The 27,515-nt window shown below is 37.4% G+C and overlaps 1 protein-coding gene across 1 annotated transcript in view; it reads left to right on the top strand.

The window, feature by feature from the left end:
* The window catches only part of grik4 (glutamate receptor, ionotropic, kainate 4), a 403,962-nt gene that overhangs the window by 105,075 nt on the left and 271,372 nt on the right, over positions 1-27,515 (top strand). The window contains exon 2 of the mRNA XM_058414559.1: positions 15,240-15,325. The gene's annotated coding sequence lies outside the window, so the exon portion shown is untranslated. The remainder of the gene's footprint in view (positions 1-15,239; positions 15,326-27,515) is intronic.

Genomic DNA, 27,515 nt, shown 5'->3' with positions numbered 1-27,515 from the left:
TGATTGAAAGCAAAAACATTGTCAAGAGAACTACTCTCTAAACAAAAAGCTATATTTTATAATGATCATTGTTTCGTTATCTATAATATCGTTGTATTCTTGTAGATTTCTTCTCACAAATTTAATTATACATAGCTTTTGGATCCCGAAGCAGGTCACACACATCGGGGACCATGACGTTTACTTTCCTGCTGTATCGTAAAAAGTGGAAGTGTTGAATATATATCAGTCCTAGTTCTAGAAACTTGGGTAGTCCAGCTACCTTGGGGAAGCAACAACTTACACGCTCCACAAACGTTGGCTAAAGCTACCATCAATCTAAAAGACTTTTTTAAAGCTTGCTTCACCTGAACAAGGCCCGGTTTTTGGCTGGTGCTACAGGTACGAGGATGCAGTTAATGGCTTAGCTGCTCACAGAAACTGCCAGCTCCAGAAAGCAGCTGCTCTGCACTCCAGGCACGTCACCCAGTATGGCCAGAGGAAGCATTCACTAGCCCCGAAGCTTCAATAAGTCGCTTCTGTTGTGCTGCGTCCTGCCTCGCATTAGTCCGCTTGCTAGTCCTGTTTTTCTTTTCCTTTCCGTCTTTCTCGCTGGCCAGAAACGCACATACTTTCTCACATTGTCCCACAGTTTCTATTTCCTTTCCCCCTTTATTTGTCTTTCTCACCTATTTCTCTTTTTTATCAGTTTATTCTCTGCCAGACTTAGTTTGCTGAGGCAACACTTTTCCATTCTTCATGTCTGAACTCTTAAAAAGGAATTAGTATCCTCTTTGCCTTGTAAAGATCAGCACTGCCCTGATCCATCACCGCTGATGTTGCTTATAGCTGTTCACTGCATTTCTCCTCATTCTTCGGTTTCGTTTCTCCCTGAGGTCTTTAATGAAGCTGTTTTCCAAAGACTACCCAATATAAAAATGTTGAGTGCTACTAACTTGTTACGTATTTGCCAATAAATATTTATTCCCAGGTGTTGATTGATGTTAAGGGAAATGCAATCTTTACAGGACAAACTTTCAAGATGTTCTGGCTTTGCAGCCCTTTACAGAATTGCATTAGTGTACAAAAAAAAAACAACAACAACATAGATGGTGATTGCACTGTCCCCCGGGTGTCAGAAGTGACACATAACAATGTGTGGTTGTTGTTGTTGTGTGAGAAAATGAGAAACGAAATGTCTGTGCAGTGTGTGGTACAGAAAAGCATTCGTGTGTCCATGTGCTGATGATGCCAGAGCAATTCGGTGATTGCACCATTCAGCAATGCCAGTCCTTTCCTTTTCTTGCTAGTCCTGTTAATTCAGTAATTTCTGTTTTCCATTCAACGACACACGATAATGAATGCGCATGAGCACGAGTGCATGGTAGTATAGCCGTGGTGTAACGTAGGTGTGAGTAACTCACCCTGCCATATCCACCTGAGCCGCTGTATTCTGGACAAAGGCGGAATTCAAAAAGCTTTATCAGTCCCTAGCAGCTGGCTTTGGCTTTCTTCGTTCCTTCCTTCCTGCAAGTTTATGCGCTGAATTCAAATTGCCTCTTCAGATCAAGGTTATGGCATAGGCTGATAGTAAACCAAAATCCTACACAGCTAGATGGAAAGCTGAGCTGGTCATTAGGCCTGCCAGCACAGAGCAGCAGATTGACTGGTGGTGTGCAGCTCAGTGAGGCTCAGGGGAGCTCGTCATCTAATTTGCCTCAACTCAGTGTAGCGTTCTGTGAAGAATGTAGAATGAAGGCTGATAACACTATATAATACTTACTACTATTCTGAGCAATTAAAAGGAAAAATAAAGAATTATATAGATACAGTTATTTATAATATATATATATATATATATATATATATATATATATATATATATATATATATATATATATATATATATATTATGTACATTTTTATGAAAAAATGAAGCAAACTTTATTTATGTTACTCTTAATTAGACTTTTTTTTTTCATTGGTGTTGTTTGTGTTTGCTGCATTGACATACTCTCTTGAGTGGGTTGCCACTACCACAGTTTGGACCTCTAAAGCAGAAATTCTCCAACTTTTCACAGCCAGGGACCTCATTAAATGTAACTCCATGACCCCCAATATAATCTAACTATTCAAATAATTCATCTCCTTTTTTAAACAATCATACTTGAGCTTTCCACTGGAGCCATAAGAAGTTGTGGTGTCTTTTGTTTTATTTATTTTTTCTGCACTTTCCACCAACGGCACTTATTAGATGCTAGTTGACATTGTATTGTAGTGGATTAAAACCCTTTCAGTTGTACTTATTATCGCAGTTCAATAGGATAATAAGTATACAAACTCAATAAATATCACAGCTCTGAAAATAATTGGGTGTTTATTATGTTTACTATAAATAAATAAATAAAACACTACTGATCCACTGCACTTAAGCAGAATTGACTGGTGACTGCTAACATACATAAAACAAGATGGCTATGACATTAATAGTCTCGTGTAGCCAGACCTTCAGACTGACAGCAGAAGGTCTGGACTCCAGAGCAGCTTTTATTGACCAAGGACTGCCAAAAAAGGGTGTGACTGACATGTAAAGCAACTAACCACAGTTCGTTTTTTTCATGTTTAAGGCTGTGAAAATGTAAACTCCATGTCCCTACAACCACAGATCATTAATTTAAGACAACTGTGAAAATGAATGAGTCTAGACCATGAAATATCCATTTTTTAGGTGGTCCTCATGAGTGCTTTATGAACACGATAGCTTCCTTCTTCCATGAGGGATGTATAAAGCATCACACAAAGGCTTTCTTTCCAGGCGGATCGATAAAAACACGTAATACATGCCTCGCTGAAATGCTGTAGAATCTAATCAGATGATGATTTCTCTAATAATAAACGGTTTGTGGGCGTGGCGTCTGAGGCGGAGACTATAATACTGCAAACCTATGGCTAATACAGTGCACACAGTGCTGCATTCAAACACACTTCCCTCACTGAGTCAATCTAGTCTTACAAAATCAGCAGTGAGATGTGGGAGTTTATATTGGGTAATGGACAATAACACATTCAGGGCTAGAGAGAGGAAGGTGACTCTGAGATAGCACAATAAAAAAAAAAATCCCTGTATGTTCTGTTTTGTTATAATCTAATGCACAAAGTTTGTTGTTGTTGTTGTTGTTTATTCTGCAAAGACTCTGAAGGGATTCTTAAACAACATGCCATTAAGTTTCGATTACTGGGTGCTGAATGATTTAATCAACTGAAAATGGGAACCTAAGGGAGGTATTCAGCCAATGCTGATTTTTACTGTATTCCAAATGCACCACAAGAAAGATCATGACCTTGTGAGTGGAATTATTTTACCCATAAGAAACAATTGTGAAGCAGTTTCAAGAAAGAAACTACCTGCGTGTCTTATCAATTATACTGAAAGATGCTGTATAACATATAATATAGTATAAAAAATCGAATAAAAAAATATAATATAGTGCCCTGTTAGAACTGCACTGGTCTTTATATGGTATAATTCCTGATATTCCTGGTACACTTATGACACTTCTGGTCTCTGTATGAATTCACTACGCAGTCCTTTAAGGCAGGTTAAAATCTCCAGTCTTTTCGACAGCTTATAAATATTCATCTTGTTATAAATCATACAGCCATACAGCATTTCATGAATATTAAACACCTTTACAAAACAAGAAGCACTAATCAGCTTCGTCTCATCTTCGCGCTTGCACTTCATCACTGGTTATATAGTAATTGCATATTTTATTAGAAGCTCATAAAATAGCATCCACATTAAGTGAAAAATTGGGATCACTAAGCTGCAATAATCTTCTCTAGATTCTTGTCTAAAGGATCATTCTTTTCATAAATTATTTATTTATTATTTATTGTACCAGCACTTTGTCTGCAGGTATACAAGTGGGAAAATGTGCTGAAGTCATTGATTGAGGTTGAGTTAATTATAATGGAGAAACTCTATAATAGTCAATCAATCAATCAATCAATCAGTCAATCAATAAGGTCCACTGCTATCAAAATGCATTCTTTTTTTCCTTGTCACTTCCTGTCAGTGTTCTCTGCCCTTGGAAAGCACTACTATTTGCATAATTGTCCATCTCAGAGTGAAACATTATGTAAATTCAATTTCACGTCTTAAAAGGTAAGCTGCTAAAAAATTACATAAGCGGTATATTACATAATATCCGTATCTAAAGATAATATACAAGGCCAATTATTTATAAAGTCTGACGTTTCAAACTTCTCATGCTTTACCGGAGATAACAATTAATCCTGGTTATTCGTTATCTGATGTTTCACACTGTACATTAAAACCCTGGGTCTTATTTGCATACTTGCAGTGTCAACAACCATGACTGGGTCCATATCCATCACGTGGCCGCTTTAAAATCCGGCTTGTTTCATGCTTTTTTATGCGTGAGAAAAAAATGTAACCACATAAAACCTCCGATTTCTGATTAATTGTCTGTGGCTAAGCATCAAGCCTTAACATTTTAACACTGCATTGTTTCACACTGTACACATTTCATGCCACAGTTTGGGGGTAACGTTTCTCTACCCAGGGTTAAAAGCAGGATTAAGAGCAGTTAAAAGCAGGGGGCAAAGCTCTAATATGACAAGAAATCGGCAGCAATTACAATGTTTAAGTTATTAATGAGTGACACAATGAGTTATTAATGAGTGTCACATTCAGTGTTTTATACTTAGATGTAATGTTGTAGAGCATCCCTTAAACAAGGTAGTTATTATTAACACTTACATTATAACAATGATAAACAGATCCCTCAACACTTCTCCTTCTCTCCCTCTTTCTCCCAAATAAGAAAAATAAAGCCCACCTCCTTTGTGAAAATGTACAAAGCCCTGTGACTGTTGACAAACGGGGCGCCTTCTATAAATGTCAAATAAACATGTCGTAACAAAAAACTTCACCACATCAACAATTATAAGATTTCTTTGTTAGCCACATTTTTTTTCTTTCCTTTTTTATTATTAGTTTTAGAATATGTGGAGTACTGTGAGCTGTTTCTATGGAAACCATTATTACTATTATGCTGTATGTCATATGTCATAATTATAATTATACAGAATATCTGTTGTATATATATATATATATATATATATATATATATATATATATATATATATACACACACACACACACACACACACACACACAAAGGTATCACATCCTGAGCAGTGCCAGGTGAAGTGAATAAGACTGATTATCTCCTCATAATGGCACCTGTTATTGGGTGGGATATATTAGGCAGCAAGAGAACAAAGGCCAAAGTGAATCTGACAAGGACCAAATTGTGATGTCTAGACGACTGGATCAGAGCATCTCCAAAACTGCAGCTCTTGTGAGATGTTCCCGGTCTGCAGTGGTCAGTATCTATCAAAAGTGACCCAAGGAAGGAACAGTGGTGAACCGGAGACAGGGTCATGGACGGCCAAGGCGCATTGATGCATGTGCGGGAGCGAAGGCTGGCCCGTGTGATCCGATCCGACAGACGAGCTACTGTTGCTCAAATTGCTGAAGAAGTTAAGGCTGGTTCTGATAGAAAGGTGTCAGAATACACAGTGCATACGGGGTACGGGGCTGCATAGCCGCAGACCAGTCAGGGTGCCTGTGCTGACCCCTGTGCACCGCTGAAAGCTCAAACAATGGGCACGTGAGCATCAGAACTGGACTACAGAGCAATAGTCTGGTCTGATGAATCCCGTTTTCTTTTATATCACGTGGATGGCTGGGTGTGTGTGCGTCACTTACCTGGGGAACACATGGCACCAGGATGCACTATGGATAGAAGGCAAGCCGGCGGAGGCAGTGTCATGTTTGGGGCAATGTTCTGCTGGGAAACCTTGGATCCTGCCATCCATGTGAATGTTACTTTGACACATACCACCTACCTAAGCATTGTTACAGACCATGTACACCCTCTCATGGTAACGGTATTCCCTGATGGCCGTGGCCTCTTTCAACAGAATAATATGCTTTTTCCATTATGCAGGCACGAGGTGTTGAGGTGTTGACTTGGCCTCCATGGTTATAATGTTATGCCTGAAGTTTATCTATCTCGTATTTATTTTCGTTGACAAAATTTAAGTGAATATTTCATATTCTTCAGGCCACAGTGCAAAATCCTTTCCAAAATCTATGCTCGCATCACAAATCCACTGCCGCTGGATGTTTCTATGATATTTACATTGATTTGCATTGATATACAAAAAACTCCACAGATGCACTTTTTTTGTGATCATTTGAGCATTGAGCTTCGAATCAGATAATCTCTGTCAGAATTATGTGAATATCTTACGGATAAAAGTAATCTAGCCAGCAGCTAGAATAAGTATCGACTTCTAGTTTCTAGTCACATCTATGAAATTGTGTTATTCATACATGAATGCAAGAAGCTCACTATAAAAAGGAAAAAAAAAAAAGTCATGCAGCCCACTATTGCTTTCATTATAACTTTAGCTATGAAGTTATGTAAAGTACATGATAAAATGTGAAAAACAAAACAAAACAAAAAAACAAGCTAAAATTCTGTTGTTTTGGCCAAGTGAGGATATTAACAGGCTTCAAAAAAAGGGCAAGAGCAGGAGAAAGCAGTATTATAAGTATATAAATACAGGACCTGTGTGCAGACCACACTGATTAGAGACTTTATTACCATCCTGTCACTTGCCTTGTAGTCGGATGTCAGAGCTGTCACCTTTCAGAGTAAAAAGACGCAGTGAAATGACATGGATGTTTAAAAATATTGATGTATTCAGTGATCGCTGGTTGCGGTGTCAGATGAGAGAGCTAAAATCTAATACTGATCAATACATCGAAGTGTAAGGGCTGGGCTGTGTGTTATATCGTGTGTGAGTGATGACCACACACACATACACACACACACAGACTTAGATAAAGGCTGCTACTGCAATCATGATGAAGCTCTAGGGGGCATTTCACTCCGTCTAATCACATGATAATGACCAGACATTGATTGGCTGCATATATCTACAGTCTGGGCTAGACAGAAATCAGTCGCAGACTCTCTTCTTAATACTAATTTGTAATGACTGTTTCTCTCAGTTCCACAAAGCCACAAATGACCTAAAAATATCATTTTTACGCCTGCCTGGATTGAATGAGCACAAAGCGATGGCCAGACAGAGACACCACATACTGGATAGTCTGTTTCATCAAATGTGAACAAAAATCTGTTTGCTTGTGAAAACAGAGCAGTGGAGCGAGAAGGGAAGCTGATGGAGCAGGATGAAGAGACCGTAAATGCAGACAGAGTATTAAAAAAAATAATAAATAATTAAATAAATAAATAAAGAGCTCATCTGTGGAACGGGTGAGAGTGAAGTGTAAATGATTAATGGATGTTGAACAAATTAAAACCTCTCATATGTAGATTGTTCATCTAACATACTGACTAACACACACACACACACACACACAAAGGTAGTTCCTGATTGTTTAATGGATAGACTATACCGCCCCAACATCTTCAATTGAACAGGATTAGCCCTCTTTGAGGTTGTTTGGAATTTGTAAGACAGATAGGGAACATTTCCCCGGTAATCATGTTAAATGCATTCTGAGCATGCTGAATTTATTTATTTATTTTTTGGTAGTATAATTTGCAGTTCATCTTCTGTAATTTCTCCCACTGTGCTCTCAGTGTACAGCATCGTATACATTCAGCTCCACATCTTCCCAGCTGTCTGGCCTCTGGCTGGGGGATCTGGTGTTGCTTTTTTCTAGATGTGTTGGGAATAGTGAAGTACAACAACTGCGTTTGATGTAGCTGAGTGATGCAGATGGAGAGAAGGGCCTCCTCAAGGCTAAAACACTGTTAGATATGGCCACGCTGGCAGAACTCTATACTTTTAGGTTTAAATATCAGGAAACAACTAAAAAAACCAAACTCCTGGCTGCAATTGAACTGTTCTTCTGCTGATGACTCACGTGTTTACGTGTTTGACAGATGCAATATAGAGAAATAATGAAACAGAAATATTGAACGCATTGAACTAATGCTTTCATATTTCCTGAATGTCAGCTCAATATATCAGCCTGTAGCTCTACTGTGGAGCAGATCTTCCACTCTGCCAGCAGTTAAAATACAAATTTTATGAAATTTCTATCCCACAGGTTGTAAGATTAGGCGATTTACATCAAAAATTCAAAATTGAGATAAATAAACTCTGTGACCAATTCATATTGTAAAAAACGACCGACATGTGAATGGAAACAGAAATAAACGTTCCGCACGTGAGAATGTGAGAATGTGTGTGCGGAATTGCTTCTGGTGTACAATAGAGTTAATCCAGGGTACCTTATTGTAGCTGAATGCTTTCAATCGAGATTTTTAATGGACTCGTAATTACCATTATTTGAAATGTATTATCACTCTTTTGTCCTGCAAAACTTCACATCTGCCTGACCAAATTAGAATAAAAGCGTGTACCCTCGTGACTTTGTCAGTCCTGATGTCCTTGCACGTCGTGACATTGTGGCTCTTTTCACAAGGATATATTCAGATGTAGCCTTTCCTTTCCACAATTTCTTACTTGTGGAAGTCAAGACCCAATAAATTCCCTTACAATAATTTCAGTATTTAACTCCACTGGGAAAAAGTTCGTTGTTTTTACTTAATTTAATGCGCATATCAGTCCTAGGTGATTGAATCGAGTGACACTGAGACAATTATTTTGAAGTATTCAACATGATTTGATTGTGGGTTTTCAAACCCATGAATAAAACCAAGCTGAAAATCGAACACCATTCTACCATTTAAATGGCTGAATTTAACGCTACATTATACGTGTGTTTACATTAATACTAAGTGAACTGATCACGATTACTCTTCATCATTCAATCTATACATTCGAATTTAGTTTATTATAAACCGTGAAATCGTGTTTTGTTGAGAAACAAATATAATACTATATGTAAATTTTTCTCTTAAATCTGACTGACCACTTAAACCTTTTTTTCAGTGTTCTGGCACCTCAGATAGTTTAGCTTAGCTGGTTTGATGACTACTGCACTAAAAAATCTGCATAAACACTCATTTATGTACACAAATGTACCACAAAAGTGCTAACTGTAATGCAGAAACGAACCTTAGTAGTACTGGTGGTGCTAACATTAGGTATAATGTTCTTGTTAATTAAAGCTACAGTGGAAGGAGTCGGAAAAGGGTGGAAAAAATATAATATGAAGCTGTTTTGTGTAACTTTGAGAATCATTTAATAGGAACTCACAGAAATTTAGAGAAGAGGTGTTCGGCTTAAATTGGTGAGAAATTTAGAATTTTGCCCCTGGATTTTCCAGTACAGCTTAACAAAAACCCACAAGTTTCAGAACAGTTACATACACCAATCAGGCATAACATTATGACCACCTGCCTAATATTCTGTTAGTCCTCCTTTTGCTGCCAAAACAGCCCTGACCCGTCATGCACTGTGTATTCTGACACCTTTCTATCAGAACCAGCATTAACTTCTTCAGCCTTCTCTCCCCACGTGCATCAATGAGCCTTGGCCGTCCATGACCCTGTCGCCGGTTCATCACTGTTCCTTCCTTGGACCACTTTTAATAGATACTGACCACTGCAGACCGGGAACACCCCACAAGAGCTGCAGTTTTGGAGATGCTCTGATCCAGTGGTCTGGACATCACAATTTGGTCCTTCGTCAAACTCACTCAAATCCTTACGCTTGTCCATTTTTCCTGCTTCTAACACATCAACTTTGAGGACAAAATGTTCACTTGCCACCTAATATATCCCACCCACTAACAGGTACCATGATGAGGAGATAATCAGTGTTATTCACTTCACCTTTAGATTTAGATTGTCATAATCAAAACACAGACATCTATCTATCTATCTATCTATCTATCTATCTATCTATCTATCTATCTATCTATCTATCTATCTATCTATCTATCTATCTATCTATCTATCTATCTATCTATCTATCTATCTATCTATCTATCTATCTATCTATCTATCTATCTATCTATTACTTCTGAGACCTGTACTAGCAGCATGTTGATACCGTTGGTGCTTTAACTATCAAACTAGTATACACTGGTTATCTTGCCACTAATAGAATTATACATGCTGTACTTTAATCTTGCACTGAGGTCACAGTTAGTACATGTGACAGTCACACTGATGTGCACAATGATGACAGAAGATATAAGATAATGATATATCGTACCTGTTTGTGCTACATCTCAAATCGTATCATACTACTGTAATAAATATGTGAAGGTCTAAGAAGCCTGTTACATGCCTCTGTGGCTGATTTCTGGTGATCTAATTTTGAGCAAAATGTTGGATTTTGATAGCTGTGACCTTGTTGGATCTCTAATTGTTGTAGCATATTTGTAATCAGTTTACTTTGTTTCTATCACATGAACTGTAAAATGTCTGTGATGGATTTGAGCCATCACATCATCATCAAAACGAAGGGGAGTCAGGATGAAATCTATTTTCACTAGAAAAGGTGCTTTGATTTGAGTTTTTTGTTTGTTTGCGGGAAACATATCACAAGATTTAGTCCTCCCTTTAATAATATCAACTATTCTGGAAAGGCTTTCCCTTCCACTGATGTCCGATGAGGAGGTCTGGGCTACGATCTGCTTTACTGTTCATCCCATTGCTGTTTATTGGGGTTAAGGAAAGGGTTCTGTGCCAGAGGTCACACAAGTTCTTTCACTATCCTTAGCTAACTGTGTGTTCATGGAGTTGACTTGCATTGCCATGCTGGAACAAGCTTAGGCCTCTTAGTTATAGTGAAGGGACATCCTACACCAGTGATGTCCGGTATTATCATTAAAGGGCTGGTGTTGGTGCAGGTTTTTATTCCAACCAAGCAGAAGCCATACCTGAAAGTCCAGGAATCAGGTGTGGCTCTAGCTTGACCAGAATAAAAGCCCATGTATGGGTGTGATGGTAAGGTGTTCACAAGCATTTGGGTCATATTGTGTTTTGTGTAATATTTATACATCATATTTCGGCATGGGAATCAGAACCGACTTCTCATTTAATGTGTATTACATGCGGCTATGCTTCAGCTTCATCAGAGCAATACAGCACAGCCCACACATAGCTTAGTGGTTAAGGTGTTGCTCTACGGATCAGAAGGTTGTGAGTTTGAACCCTAGGTCCACCAAGCTGCCACTGCTGGCCTTTGAGCATGACCCTTAATCCTCAGTTGCTCAGCTGTATGAAAGAGATAAATGTAAGTTGCTCTGGATAAGTGCATCTGCCAAATGCTGGAAATGTTCTTCTCTCAGCAGCCGGCTAAATTCCAAACATTATATACTTTAAAACTGAAACCTTTTGTGTGTTATTTGCTTGTTGTCTGTTTGCTCAGTCATGTTGAGAGGAACAGCACCATGCTCAGAAGGTATCAAAAGGCCTTCATCACTGACTTTTTCACTTCCTGCTTAATAATTTTATTTGACAATTGATTTTTGATGAAGACCAACAATATATCTGTATTTTTTTCGATTACACAAGAAAATATTAATCTTGTCTACAGTAAAACATCAAGATTAATAGAAAAGCCTAATACTTTCTTAGGACAACATACCCCATCCATCCATTATTCCTAATTAGGGTCACAGGGAATTTGCTGGAGCCTATCCCAACACGCATGGGGCAAAAGGCTGGGGTACACCCTGGACAGGTCACAAGTCCATCACAGGGCCACACATATAGACAGACAACCACACACACTCACTCCAATGGGGAAGTTAGAATTACCAATCAACCTAAAGTACATGCTTTTGGACTGTGGGAGGAAACCAGAGTACACCCACAGGGAGAACATGCAAACTCCACACAGAAATGCTTCAGTCAGTTCGAATTCAAACCCAGGACCTTCTAGCTGTGAGGCAACAGAGCTAACCACTAAGCCACTGTGCTGTCCACGGAGAACATGCCATTAATATTAAAAATATAGTGTCTTTGAAAACCAGTGTTCCCTCTTCCACTGCTGATATAACTGTTACCAAATATTTGGGTTACAGAACCTCCAAAAAGCATTAGAAGTTGACGTGACATTATACATTATTGCTTTCTGTTTGATAGAATTTAATTCAATTCAAAACTCGACAGAAACCGAATTATTCTAGTGCTGTTCTTGAAACAATTCACGATGCATTAATGTCATTAAATGAAAGCAGATTTTTGTTGCCTCTTAGGTGCCAGTCCAATCCGGTTGATTTGATTAGGCAAAAATTCAGAGATGGTATTCTCACACTTAGACATTTACTTTATTGAAAAAAAATAAATATGAAGGTAAATATACATGAGGGCACAAGTTGATGACAATGCACAAGACACAAAGGCAAAATCATGAATAATGATGACAAATGCATTCATGTTCTGAATACCAACGCTGGAAAAGTAGTGAACCAAGTAAAACTAAGCAATACTGCATATAAGCAATAAACAAGTTGAGCTAATTATGTACAGATGGTGTCAATTATTTAGTTCAAGGAATAGCGGACAGATGTGGTTTTTAAAGCACTATCAAAACCTCTTTATCCTCTTGATAGAACGTTTTCCCTGCCACACAGTTCAAGACAAGACCCTTTCTGATGCTAGGTTGCCCATGGTCAGTTTAGGTGAAAGTATTTTATCAGTGAATGATCCAAAATGTGGCAGGTTGGCAAGCAAGGACACTATTCTGGTTTGTACCTCTCAATTCATGTGAATAAAATACTCTCTGTGAACACTGGCAAGCTGAATTGTATAAAAATGAGGTGTGAGAATGGCCAGAGAAGACAAAGGGGACATGAAAAATGACTTGAGGGACAAAAAAAACAGAAGATGGGACTTGCTTGGAGGGAATGAGGCCGTGCCAGCTGCTAGTGACTGGGTTAATGCACTGCGTGACTTTTAGAGGACTTTGAAAAGTTTTTTTTTGCTAGAACTTTGTGCATATACTCGGCTCATGTCATAAATGTCAGCACTCGGCCTTCTCTATCTCCCTCCTTACTCGTTTTCTCATGGAGATAATATCCTCACATGGCTTTTCGTACCACTGGTATGCTGATGACACTCAACTCATTATCTCCTTTCCTCCCTCAGAAACTCATGTTTCAAATCGTATCTCTGCATGTCTGGCAGATTACTGAGTTCCCTCCTCTGGCTTCCGGTAGCTGTCTGAATCAGATTTAAAACATGCTTGACTAAACAGACTGGCCCCCATCTCTCTGTAGGCACTTATCAAACTCTCTTCTACACTGCCTTTTCTTCAAGCTTCTAGTACAGCTCAACCCTCTATCCCTCAAGATACAAGGCAAGCATCAAGGCTGAAAATTAACCTCCTCTGGCTGTCCAAACTGTGACTGGCTGTCTTTACAAACACACTCAAGACGGGTTCTTTTCTAAGTTCTTAAATTAGAACTAAAATCTCCTTGAACTTACTTTTTTTCCCTTTCCTTTACTGAATTGTTGCACTAACACTAACACTACCAGGGATTTAGCTCGATAGTATTCTTAGACCTTGACCTTATTTGTGCTAGCATGATATGTTTTTTAATGGAGACTACAAAGGACTCCTGAAAGTTGCTTTGGGTAAGGGCATCTTTCAAATGCTATTTTCTAAATGTAGCACACATACTGCTCACTGGACTGAATCCTCATGACAAACGGATAATGTCTAAAAGACTCTCCAGAAGCTGAAGGCAAAATGGAGTTTGCAATCTGATCCCATGTCTTGGATCTGCCTCACTCCAATTTTTGCTGGCTGCATAGGTGGGCATTTTTCTAAACAAGCTTTTCCTGCACAAATGCAATCTTTGTTTCTTCCCATCATTCTTGGCCACAAAAGCAACGTTTGATTAATTTGCAGGTTCTGGACACTTTAAGGGTGGCTCACCATTATGGAATATGGTCAAGTCAATTAAAAGGTGTTATTCCTCCTGTTAACCATTAGTTTAATACCTCTTTGGTTTCTCTCAGACTCTGAATGTTTAGTGGTTGTAAGAACTTAGTGATCCACATGATGTCGGTGGAATAGCCTTGAATTTGTTGTTGCAGTGTAGCTGCATAGCAAAAAATAAAATTAGTGGACATGTTTAGGCAGTTTAAGACAGCCTTAAACTTGACTCACGATTATACCCTTGAGTGAATTGCAGAAACTTAATATTCTTGTAAGAAACCAATATCACAAGCAATAGTATGGTTATACTGAATATCATATAATCATAATGCTGCTGATTAAGAGTGCCATATTACATGAAATTGATATTGAGTAACAATATGGCCAAATAATTCATTTTTGTTCCATGAATGCAAATAGGTCCCGAAGAAGCCATGACCAAGTAACTGGTTAGCTAGCTCATAGTAGTGATTTATACACTCAACTTAAAGGTACATCTGGTGAAAATGGCATCTCTTCATTCCTTTTCCTCTTCATCTGATGGGCTTTCATATTTAAAGTCAGAACTTTTATTTAGTTTATTTAGTCTGAACATTTATTCAGTTATATTCATTCAGGGTATTGTTAGCTGATGATTTCTCTAACTTTACTTTTAATAAGAGTTTCAGTGGGACTGTTCCAAAAATTGGAATTTTAAGCAGCAAACACAGACAAAAGAACACAACTCGTCCAAATTCATCAATGGACTGGAATCGATCGTAAGGTTATGTGACTGAAAAGAAATAAAGCAAAAGAAATATATACACCACAGAAGCAAACAGCCTATACACACAGAGTATATTCAAGAAGGAATAGATATCAGTGTGTTTTGAAATCTGAATAACTAGATACAGGTGCATTACTTTTGGTTAGACAAGGCAGAATTTAGTGTCTACTCTGTTCATCACCAGTGCTTTCTGGTGGGTGCTTGTTTGGAAAAAAAATAACATAGATTTTTATACTGATTCATGTTATGTCAACGCTATGCTACTTATACTCTTGTTGCATATTTTTGGCTATGTGTGAAGAGATTGTTGATGCTGATTCAGAGAGAGTGTTATGCTCGAGTACAAAAGTCATCACTGTCCAGGTAAAGCTCAAATGAACCACTGGTAACTAAACTGTGACTTGATTTGTATGCAAAAGACATACTTGATTTATTTTAACTATGACTGATATCTCTGCTGAGCACCAGTGATCGAAGCTGTGGACTAGAGTGGACAGTGATTAGCCAGGGGCATCAATTATTTATTTATTTTTTTACCATTTGTCCACAGGCTTTTTCCATGATATGAGATGCTACATTGAAGCTACTACTAGTCAATCAAGATTGAGTAAAGTTTCCTGGCTTCGGAGATAAAAGGTATGATGCATTTATTTTTTCTTTAAAAATTGTGTGTGTATAAATATATGTAGATTTATAGGTTAGGGTCCTAGTGAGAGCACTAGGAAAAAATGCTGTTTTGCATTCTTGTCTGAATTAATGCAGCAATTTTCATTGCAAATTTATTTCCAATTTATTATTACTATAACAATTATTATAATAATTATGTTATCATACATATATATATATATATATATATATATATAATTATGATATAATTTAAAATATTATTATACATAATAATAATAATAATAATAATTATTATTATTATTATTATTACTACTATTATTATACCATTGAGTAAAAATGACATGAAATTTAGAGTTTCTCAGTATTTGCTTTAATGAGAGTGCAGCACTCAAGCTGGCATGGACTTAAAAAGCTTGTGTAAAATGTTATGATTCATTTTAGATCAAATCCATCAAAGTGTCATCTGAACATCTGCCTCAATAGAGGAGATTAGGCATGAGGAAAACCTGAGCTTTTGTACTAAGCAGTGGTCAATGACCAGTGGTCGATGGTCATTGTCACAAACTAGCATATATATATTCAGTTGATTTATGATAGGTTAAATGTTGATTGAAGTACATTAAGATCCTGTGTTTGGTTCAGTCCCATACTTCATGGACACACTTGCATGGACAGCTTTCAAACATTTTGACTGTAACAGAACATTGCCAGGAAATCCCTGCAATGTGTTTAAGAGCATATTTCTAGGCTGGATAGGTAACAGCAGTTAGTAGACAGTGGTGTCTTGCTCCAGTGTGTCCCTTATTGGTGTTTAGAAAGCTGCCATATTAACCCTGCCAAGACACGGGAGAGGGCTAGATTAATTGTTGTGATAGCTGTAGTTCAGATTTATGGATGAGACCGGAGGGAGGGAGGGAGAGAGAGAGAGAGAGAGAGAGAGTAGAGAAGAGAAGAGAAGAGAAGAGAAGAGAAGAGAAGAGAAGAGAAGAGAAGAGAAGAGAAGAGAAGAGAAATGATCTTCCTCTTAGACAAAGCCTTGTGATTCAAGCAGCTGTTCTGAGCCGGATTTAGCCAGCTTAAAGTCTGCTTTTGGTCATTGTCCAGTTGGAAGAACTAGCTGTGTTCAAGATTCATCTTTCTGGTTGATGGTTTGAGTAATTGAATCTTAAAGCAATCACTTTCCAGTTCCACTTGCAGCACAACAGCCCACAGCATTATGCTACAAACACCATGCTTATTATTAGGTGCTGAATGACTCACCCATTTCCCTCTAAACATACTTCTACTCATTCTGGCCAAAAAAACTCACCTGACCGTAAAACACAACCTCCAGAAGGCTTTTTTTGTGTGTGTCAAGCTTGACGTTGCCGATTTTGGAGCAAATAGTACCTTCTTGCGTGGCAGCTACTCGGCGATCGCTTTTCTGTGGGTCACTAACATTTGCTTTTCAGCAGCTTCTAATTCATGTCAGCTGATTTCTGTTTTGTTTTTTACTTTAAACCACTTTCTTTTTAGTAAAAGTTGACTGATTTCTTCCTGACCTTGGCAATGAGTCTTTGTACTTGGGAACAGTTGTTTGTACAGATAATCTCGGTATATGAAGCTGCATAGAAATTGTTTGAAGTGACATTAGCTCATGGAAATCTTCTGTCCTCTTTCTGTGATCGATGCATTGTTAGAGCTCTCTAGACTTCCCTATTGTAATACAGCCCAGTGTAATGGCTGCATTCAAACTAGCCCTTTTTATCCAGGCACAGTGAACGCACCACCTGTATTCGACCATAATTACTAAAAAGGGCTCGAGAGGACATGCGATAATGTTAAAGGATATTACAGAAATTTCTACTTCACCAAATTTATAATCAGCAAAGTTGCTGTAGGTTTATTTTTTGGCTAGGCTTATTCTGTCATATTTTCAGATCCATAGTATGTGTGAAAAAAAATACCTTATATTTTAGATTTTGTGTGTGTGTGTGTGTGTGTGTGTGAGTGTGTGTGTGAGTGTGTGTGTGTGTGTATCCACCATGTGTTCCAATGATTCTGTCACAGAAAATGAACAGCTGAAGAAAAAAAACACCTCACTGCCATGACATACATGTCCCTTTAAAGCGCATATGAACTTTTGAACTCAGCTGCTGCTCACCAATGCAAAATATTACTTGTCTGTTTTATTACATCCTGTAAGTTTTCCAGTTATTGCTTGAGGGGGAATTTGAAGCATGCTTCTGTGCAATGTTTTCAAACCACCACATTAAATAATGTATTATTCAGTTCATATTCTACCAATAATATGTTTGACTTAAAGAGATTTATTTATTTATTTATTTATTTATTTATTTATTTATTTATTTATTTATTTATTTAAACTGCTATACCCAGAAACTTTTCTCTCCGCTATATATGTTTTTTTTAATCTTATCCCTCTGTGTTTTTTTGTCGCTGACCTACTTACTGATGTCCCTTACTGTGTTGCTGTGCTCGGCGCTAGCTAGTCAGCTAATGCTAAGCTATTAGCTAAACACAAGCTATTATTGTAAAGTGAAGGAAAACATTTCTCTGATCTTCAAACATTCAGCTTGAGCAGGGCTGTGAGTTAAGATTGCTATAGCTATACACCAATCAGCCATAACATTATGACCACCTGCCTAATATTCTGTTGGTCCCCCTTTTTGCTGCCAAAACAGCCCTGACCCTTCATGGACTCCACTAGATCCCTGAAGGTGTGCCTGTGGTATGTGGCACCAACATTTTAGCAGCAGATCCTTTAAATCCTGTAAGTTGCGAGGTGGTATAAGACGGTATGGAGAACAGGGTAATGAAGAGACCCTTTGAGGGGCAGGTGTAAAAAGTAAAAAAATAAAAAATAAATAAACCTGTTTAATCTGCTGAACTGATATTCCTGCAGGACATAATAAACCATATTATACTGTGATTAATTTGGCATTTATCAAATTTATTACTTTTAATGTGGTGTAAAACAATATAATTAACCTTAATTTGATTACTGAATATATGACATGCATTTCAATGAATACTATCACAAATCGTCCCCTTGCGCTGTGTAGCCCGTAGCGGTGTAGCGCTCCTTTCGCTTCCGCTTCTTTTCCCTTTCTGCTCTTTTGTTTCTTTTGTCATTTCCCACATGTTTCATCATTAAGCTTGCCTGTTTTCAGTTTCATTCTTAATTTATGTATCTATTTAAACCCTTGTGGTGTGTGTGTTGTCCTCGTTGTAAAGTATATGTTCCATGTGTTTGTTTGTGTCAGCGACGTTACTGAGCCTCTGTACTGTTTAGTAATCCTGTATTTATTTATTTTTTTAATCTGTCTTAGCCTTGTCTGTCTTGCCCTGTTCCTGCCTGGTTTTTGTGTCCATAGCCTGATTCTGACCATAGCCTGATTTTTTTTGGGATCTGTCTGCATATAATTCATCTTTGGAGTCAATAAAGAATTGACCTGCACCCAGGTTCTCACATGTTCCACGTGACACATATTCACTTTCTTACCTGTCATCTTTTAGGACCATTTCAGATATAGTACACATTCATCCATCTTGAATTGCTCAAACCCAAGACAGAATATTCAGCATATTGAACATATCAACACATTCTTACCCTGAATTCATACCGGATGCATTTGTTCAATCCGTGCTAAATGCGTTTCACGCTCTCTTCCGGCACAAAAGCACAATTCATTTTTGTTTTATCAAGAAAACATAACGCATTTCACGATTTACAAGCGTGTCGGTTAAACATGAGTGATGGGGATGGTAAATTTGGCCGACTATAATTACACACACAGCTCCGTAACAATGTGGCATGAGACAGTGGGACAGTGAACAGACAGCCTATTTGTCTTTTTTTTTTCTGGTTGCACCATCATACATCATGTTTGCAGCATATCAGAAGTGGGATTGTGTAATTTCACCGGATTTCTATGCTCCGTTTATGATAAGCAAAACTGAGCTTTAACTCCTTCAGACCTGATTATTTTCCACTGAGAAAATATATACCTTCTTTATATGGTACTCTTCTCCAATGTAGAAACGAGTCTTAAAAAAAAGACTTGTTCCAACACGTTCTTTATTCGATTTCCTTCATGTCCACTACAATGGATTCCAAGTGTAAAATTTCAAGAAACCTGTAGGAGGAATTATTTTTACCATCTTGTGAACTAGAGCTTAAACAGACAAAGTATGAGAAATAGTGTCAGCGATTACACAGTACATATTGCAGCAGTGAATAATGCAGCAAGGATGTAAAAAAAAGGGGTTTTCAAGAACGTCTGTCATGTTATACTCAAAATGATCATAAATATTAATAATAAACACCGCCCAATGCATCTTTCTCACCCAACTACCTGCCACTGAGTCTCTTCACCACAGCAGATGTCTGCGCAGAGCACACATAAACATCAAGGGCTCCTCCCACCCAAGTCACAAACTGTTCAACCTCCTTCCGTCCAGGAGGAGATCCAGGACCATCCTCACCAGAACCAGCAGGTTCAGAGCCAGTTTCTTCCCCATAGCCATAAATCTACTGACCCCTACACTATACCACTAGGACACTCATGTCTCACTACACTTCACCACTTTGCAGTTCTGCTTCACCCTGTACATTCTGCTACATTTTCTCTGTATAATATAATTATAATGTACATATTGTTAATTTCATAGATTACACCTAGTCTATCTATCTATCTATCTATCTATCTATCTATCTATCTATCTATCTATCTATCTATCTATCTATTAATGTCAAAATAAGCTTTCTGTGTTATACTTGACATCCTTGCAGAAATTCCAAAACCTGCGTCACTGCAAAGTCCATCTGTTCCAGTTTAGTCTTTCTTTGATTTCAGACCAATTTTTAGGTGTAGCTATTGCTACTTGCTATTTGCGTGTCTAAGATGCTAATGCTAATTCTTATGTTACGTTAAACTAGAATTTTTGTCAGTAGAATTAAATGTACTAGCTGCTTTTAGACTTAGAAACACATAACACTTCATTCCATTATGATGTCATAACAAATATCTTCTAATGGTCATTCAGTTGGCCAATCATTATATAGTGATACAGTCATATATAGTCAGGAAACTCCTACTGATAAGATACTGATTTCCACTGTTATGGGCATTAACCTAGAAAATCCCGTGTTCTACAGCTCCTAAAGATCTTCAGATAAAGTTCGAATATTATTACTTAATATTTAACTCTTTTATCAGTGGGCAAAAATGGAGTTTGGGTCTGTTTTGTGATGTCCATGTTCAGCAATGTTCTGTCATGTTACAGTGGTGTTTAATGGCTCATATGAAAGTAGACACTCAGGACTTGAGAAATTTGTAGATCTACATAAGTATTTTTGTTTCTCTCTAGCATACCAGATGGTTTATATTCATAGAAAACTTCCAATCTTCAATGTAAATGTTGATATCAAACCCATTTCTGCTCTCTGAGACACTCCAAGTGTTTGTTCATAAACATCTAAAATTTCAAGGTGCTTTCTTCAATGACTAAAATTCTGAGTAAGGTTATCCGACAGAGCTAAAAACAGCATCATGCATTATTATATATCAGACTCATGTCCATAAAATAATTCATTTCTTTATACTGATAAAAAAAATGTCTATTTCCATTTGTCTATGGTTAAAATAATTGCAAATTGAGAAGGCTAACATGATCATAAATTAGCATATAACAGTTTTTTTGTGTTTTTTTTAAAAAAGGTATTTAAATATAAAGGCCACGTCTGCCTAACATGATGCTTGGAGCTCTTTCTGATTAAGGTGTCACTTATTCATTGTGACTGGTTAATCAGGGACCAGGCATTATTTATATTATAAAATTATACAGTTATATTGGTTTAAACCCAAAACAAGCCACGTGATGTCCATTCCAGTGGACGCAGGGTCTAAAGATACAGATTTTATCTCTTTTTTTTAATCACATAATGGTTTAAATGGTGTTCAAAATTGGCATGTACGTAATAATACTATGAAAAATTAATAATAAAATACTATTGTTAATTCCTTCTGTTCTGACTGACTGTTTGGGAAATAAAAGCTTTGCACAGTTTGGTGCAGAGATTAGATTCCTCTGTATATGCAGATAAATCCTATTTGCAATTTGCAATTTAAATAGAGGCTTATTCATTCAGCTGCACAGACCATTTCCAATTATGGCTTAACATTGATTGATGAACAGATGCAGCTTCACAGTAGCTCTTGTGGGATCAATATTTATGCCTGGAGGTCAGTATGGATTCAGCAAGCCATTGTTTATGTCTGAATGATTTTAAAGCAGACGGGAAAAAATCTAAGATCAAGTACATCCTGATCTTTAAGATTTTTTTCTATAAATCTTGATATTGGATACTTCATTTAGCTTTGTAGCTAATATTATAGAAAGCTGAGTGACTGAAGCAGGGCCACATCACATCACAGCTCCAGGATCCGGGTTCAATCCTGATTACTCGGGTTACTGGCTTAGTGGAGTTTTGTATGTTCTCCCAGTGTCCATTTGTGTTCTCTGGTTTCCTTCAACCTTCTAAAAACATGCTGGTTGGTGGACTAGCTGCGCTGTTTTATGTGATTTCTTCTGTTTGTTTGCTAGTAGTCTAGATCTACACATGGATGATGGAGTAATAGGCTATTTTTGTAAACAGTGGTACCTTGGTCCTCGACCACCCCGTGTTCAAATTTTCAGTATGGGATTCGAATTTTCGAGTCAATTTGACCTCGGTGTAAGAAAATATTTGTGGTGTACGACCGTCAGGAACACCGGTTCTTGTTTCATACAGGATTGCAATGAATATCAACAATTTGAACAAAATTCAAACGAATGTTTATGTGAACTGTATTTTCAACACAAATTTTCAAATATTTTTCTGTGTTCGGCCCGACCTGAAATGAACTGTTTTGACCGCACACGCTTTCCATGCGGTGTACCCTGGCGTGGAAAATAGAGATTAAACAGTTTACGCGGGTCATCTGTTCTGAAAGCCTCATCTGTGAGTGATACTGTTATAACCCCATGCTATCTTTTGTGGTATAATTTCAGTTGCCATGTCTCTGAAAAAAGGCTAAATCAGGCATCAGTGTTGATGAGAGGAAAGTTGTGAGATCAACCATCGAGTTGAAACAGATTAATTAGTTTTACATTATTTCCCATGGGGAAAAATAATACAGTTTTCGACCAGACTTTGAAAGGTTGAACACCGAGGTACCACTGTATATTAGAAGTTTCGGCAGTATCATCTTCAGGCTTTAAACATTTTGAGTCACTGGACACAGCATTGATAATTAATGAGTGCCAAAGGGGCTGGAAGCTTTCCTCTAGTTCCTCTAGAACATGGGACGTGGAGCTCAGTGGTTAAGGTGTTGGACTGCTGAATGGTTGTGAGTTTCAAATCCCAAGACCACCAAACTGACCTAATGTATTTAATAATATAGATACTGTGAAGGACAAATCAGAAGCTGACAAATGTGTTTAACAACCGCTTATTAAAGCAACTTATTAAAAAGGTTTTATTTGGTATATCCTGTATACTGGTTGCTAATTTAATGCGCTTCATGGTGGTGAGACTAATGCAACATAAAATTTTAAGAAAGCTCTGGGAGGAATCCTCATATTTTATCCATACTTGTGAACTAGAGTTTAAACAGATTCAGTATGAACTAGGGATAAAGATTTTGAAAAGAACATACAGTACATACTGTACCAATGAATAATGTAATAAGAATGTAGGGGAAAAAAAAGGTTTTAGATGAATGCCTCATCTCTTGACTCCAAGCACTCAGTACTGGAGAGTTCTCAAGTTACCAGGCAAGAAATTTCAATTCTAAAATGTAATAATTAAGAAGACATTCCTACAGTAAGCAGCACATTTCCATGTTGTGACTTCAGTACACACTTTATTCATTCAGTAATTAACACCGTCTGCTGCACTAGACAACCTGGTTTCCAGTAGAAGGAAAGTTCTAGGCAGATCACTTTGAACAATTGTTTTCTCTATAAACTTATAGAGAAATATTAAACTCTTTTACGTGTAATATGAGGAAAGCACACAGTCAAAACACGTGTTTTTTTTAGTCAATTGTATAATGCATATGTACGTTTCACACTTTAGACAAGGATAATTATAAACTATTTTAGCGTCTTTGTCACTGTCAGTTACTGTTAACATACTTAATTAGCTAACCCGGCATTTGCTATTATGTTACATTAGCTCCCACTTTTTTAGCTTAATCAGTTAGCAACAAAAACATAGGACTAAGGCTTAGTAAAAGAGGTCTGAGGAAACATGAGTCATGTAATGAACACGATCCAGATAATACAATCTAGATAACTAGACTTATAATTGTGGAAGCAGTAAAAGTTTTAGTTGACACATAGAAAATGATTCTTCTGCAATGTTATTCTTATGCTGTAAAACATGACAGCACCATTAAACGATGCTATATTGAGTTATTTCTTCTCTGAAACTCAAACTGTCATGGAAAGTTTCGAATATTGAAGTATTTTATAAATGTATAAAACTTAAGTTTGGAGGTGAATTTTTATTCTCAAAATTTAACCATCTTGAAATGGCTTACAGTGTAATTTTGTTTATTCATTAATTTGTAACACTTTGTAGTACAATAATGCACTGGTAATGTGTTGCTATTACTATGTTATGGCAGTATAATAAAGCCTTTACATTCTCTTTCTCTCAAATCGAATCAATTTCATTTTCATTCGGTTTAGTTCATTTATATATAATGCTAATATGACTGTAAGAAGGTCAATACTACTGAAGTATGGATCAAACATAGCAATAATATGAGTAAAAGTAACATTAATACAATTATTTTAATAACAGCATTAATAAGGAGGGTAGTAGTGGTGAGTTGAGAGAGAGAGAGAGTGTGTCTCTGTCACTCTTTCTAAATCTCTGTCTTTATCTCTGTCGGACTTTCTGTGTGTCTTTTTCTCACTGAACATCCCTCTGTCTCTCAGCCTCAGTGTAGCTCCATCTGCAGCACCTGAGAGCTCTAGATAAGCTCCACTGATGCTTGTCTGCTAGGGAGCAGATTACTTTGTAAATGGAGTAGAGTATAGCAGAGTGATGTGGAGTACAGAGAGAGGCCTATGTTGGAGTTTTCTTCATTGTGAACCTGTGTGATCTTACATCTGGAATCTCCTGGGTCTTTGTAACTCAGATTAATGCAAAAGTCATCATCTCACTCACACTGTGGTGTAAATCAGCACTTGCACTGCTTCAGTCAAACCAAAGTGCTGCTTAACCCCGTGTTAGGTTAATTTCTTCGGACACTTCGGTACTGTTCGGGTTAAATAGACTCGTTATTGTAGCACTACAGAAAAAAAACATAAACATCCTTTACACATATTGTCTTTATCACAATAACAAACATTATAGATAATATTTGTGATTAATGTTTTCAATTACTAGATAGAAGAAAGTCTTATTTTATAGCACAGTTCCAAAATTGCTTATGCCACATTTGCAAAACTCTAGGTACTATTTTCTTAGGTTTGCTGCATTGTGCAAGAACACAGTTCCATTCTTGTATAAGAAAGTTTTTAGCTCAAACTTAAATGATGCTCTTAGTGCAAACACCTACTCCACATGGTGAGTTAAAGTCTGGTTCTTATCAATAAGAAATACTCTCTGCTCCTTTGACCTTAGCAACTCTTCTGCCATTGCGGAACTGGAATAAAGAAGTAGCTTGGCAAGGTGAGTCAATCATGTCACACATAAAGGGGCTAGCCTTCAGGCCTGTTGCCAACTGTTCAGTGGAAACGAGCCCCAGACCACTGTTTCAACAGGACCAGTGATCTGTTCTCTGGACTGCTCCCAGGCTTAAATTCACTAAAAATCCTGAACGCTCAGGGTAAACAGTCTGGTAGTGCTGTAAAAAGAGGGATGAGCAACTTCCAACCTCAATCCGGACATCAGAATCCAGCACTCTCTTCAAAAACTGCTTAAGACCTACCTCTTTAATAACACTTAATTAACTTCTAACCTGCCCTCTCTCCAAAAAAAAGCACTCAATTCTTTAGCACTCCATTAAAATCTTGTATGGTAGCACTACTTACCTTGTCCTCTGCCTGATCTATCACTTTGCTTGTGTTTCCTCATTTGTAATGTGATCAATGGTGTGATTGTGCAACTCTGAGACATTGTGCTGGAGTTTAGGGTGATTCCAAAAAGGCCACTTCTATTGGAAGGCTTTCCAATAGATTTTGGAGATTTACGTTTTGGCTGTGGGAATTTGCTCTTTCAGCCACCAGAGCATTAGTTAGATCCAACACTGATGTCAGACGAGGAAGTCTGGGGCAAAGTATATGTGCAGGCCATTTAAATAGTTCCACTTCAATCTTGGCAAACCATATGATCACTGAGCATGTTTTGTGCACAGGGGCATTGTCATGCTGGAACAGGTTTGGTCCTCTTAGTTCCTCTTAGCTCTTAGATCCTCTTAGTGAAAGTTAAATATTATGGTAAAGCACATAAAGACACTTTATATGATTAAGTGCTTCAAACTTTGTGGCAACAGTTTGGGAAAGAACCAAATATGGGTGTGATGGTTTTGCAACTTTTGCTAATAGTATATATTAGCATGAAGCATCCACCCCAAAATTACATACCTAAATTAAATTGGCCTGACAACTTTAAAAATGTCTATCTTATATCCATTAACACCCCTTGAATTTCATTGTCATGAAGCTATACAGTACAGTATACATCTAGGCTATAAAAGCTCCTGTGCTTGTTCTCTGGCCGTTGTCATCTACCAGAGTGACAAAGGTCCACTGCTTTGTTATAGAAACATGGGAACTTATGCGCCCTTCCTTTCTAGTTCATTATGCTAATCCTTCCAGATTAATAGAGGCCATATAAAAAGTCATATGGTGGAAGCCTTCACGCTGTCTGGAAATGTAGTAGCAGTGCTTTAAATTTAGAAACTACTTGGCCTTTATTTAGCATTATTTTAATCAGAGCTCTGGTTTGAACTAATTTCACATTCAATTCATTACTTCAACAAGGCATTTATCCCAACTGCCTCAAAAAACCTCCATCGATCATTTGCTGAAGAATTCTGGATGGAAATCAGTTTTTCCAAACAGGTGTTCTCAGCAACTATTCGGTTTTTTTTGCTTAGGCCACGGTTTAACCCAATGGATTTTTAAAATGAATGTACTACATATGTTACAGGTTATGTATTTCAAGTAAGGATTTTTTTAAAAAGAATTTTGTTCCTTTAAGTATATTAGCTGTTTAAAAATATTTTTGACAAACCTCTGATGTCTATCCTTGTTCTTCTTCACTGGTTTAGTTCTACACCGATCTCACTAGACATGACTATTATGAAATGAAGGCATTATACTAAAGCTGAAAATATTTTAGCCATCAATTATTCATGTGAATTAATAGGCCAAACATTGATTTAATGTGGCTTGCAAATGAGAAGGGCTTAGAAAAATTATTATTCTTTAGTAATTATTAATTAGTCACTCTGTTTGCTTTTAATCAGTGTTTAATGACATAGTTGTGTATACTGTATTTGGGATAATTGGGTCACCTGAAACCAGTTTGCTCACAGATTAGCAGCTCATACTGTTGCTGCCTTTAACAAGATTCAATAATGCGTTACGTTCTACCCGGAATTAGGAATCGATGTACATTATAACATACATTATTTCTGTAATAATTCGATATATAAATAACAAATTAAATGTATTGTGTCTTGTAGATGAAGAGCTCTTTTTCATTACATGTTGTCCTGGGTTTCTGTGCCAGTGGATAATAATTCAAGAACCATATCAGTACCATCTGTAAAACAGCTGATATGCAAAATATCTGATATTCCCATATCAGAAAGCAAAAATGTGTGAAGTGCAAACCCTACCTTCCGTGCCAGCCTGCTGCACAAATAAAGTGAAGTGTGAAAAAGCATTTTCTGGGCTTGGTGAGTGATGGCTTCTTGTCTGCAGGCCTTTTGGCTGATCAAAGTTAAAATGGGGTCAAGTTGAATTAAAGAGCAGATAATTAAATTTCTCGGATGTAAGAGCAGGCTTCTGCCTTTATCTGCTCCCATGCTGGTTGTCTGTGATATGCACCATTGGACTGGAGAAAAAAGCATTTAAAAAAGAAAGAAGAAAAAAATATATATATTTATCAGCTTCACCTGCTGTAAAT

The sequence above is a fragment of the Hemibagrus wyckioides genome, linkage group LG17, assembly GCF_019097595.1.
Source record: "Hemibagrus wyckioides isolate EC202008001 linkage group LG17, SWU_Hwy_1.0, whole genome shotgun sequence".
NCBI lineage: Eukaryota > Metazoa > Chordata > Actinopteri > Siluriformes > Bagridae > Hemibagrus > Hemibagrus wyckioides.
This window is presented reverse-complemented; position numbering and strand designations above follow the sequence as displayed.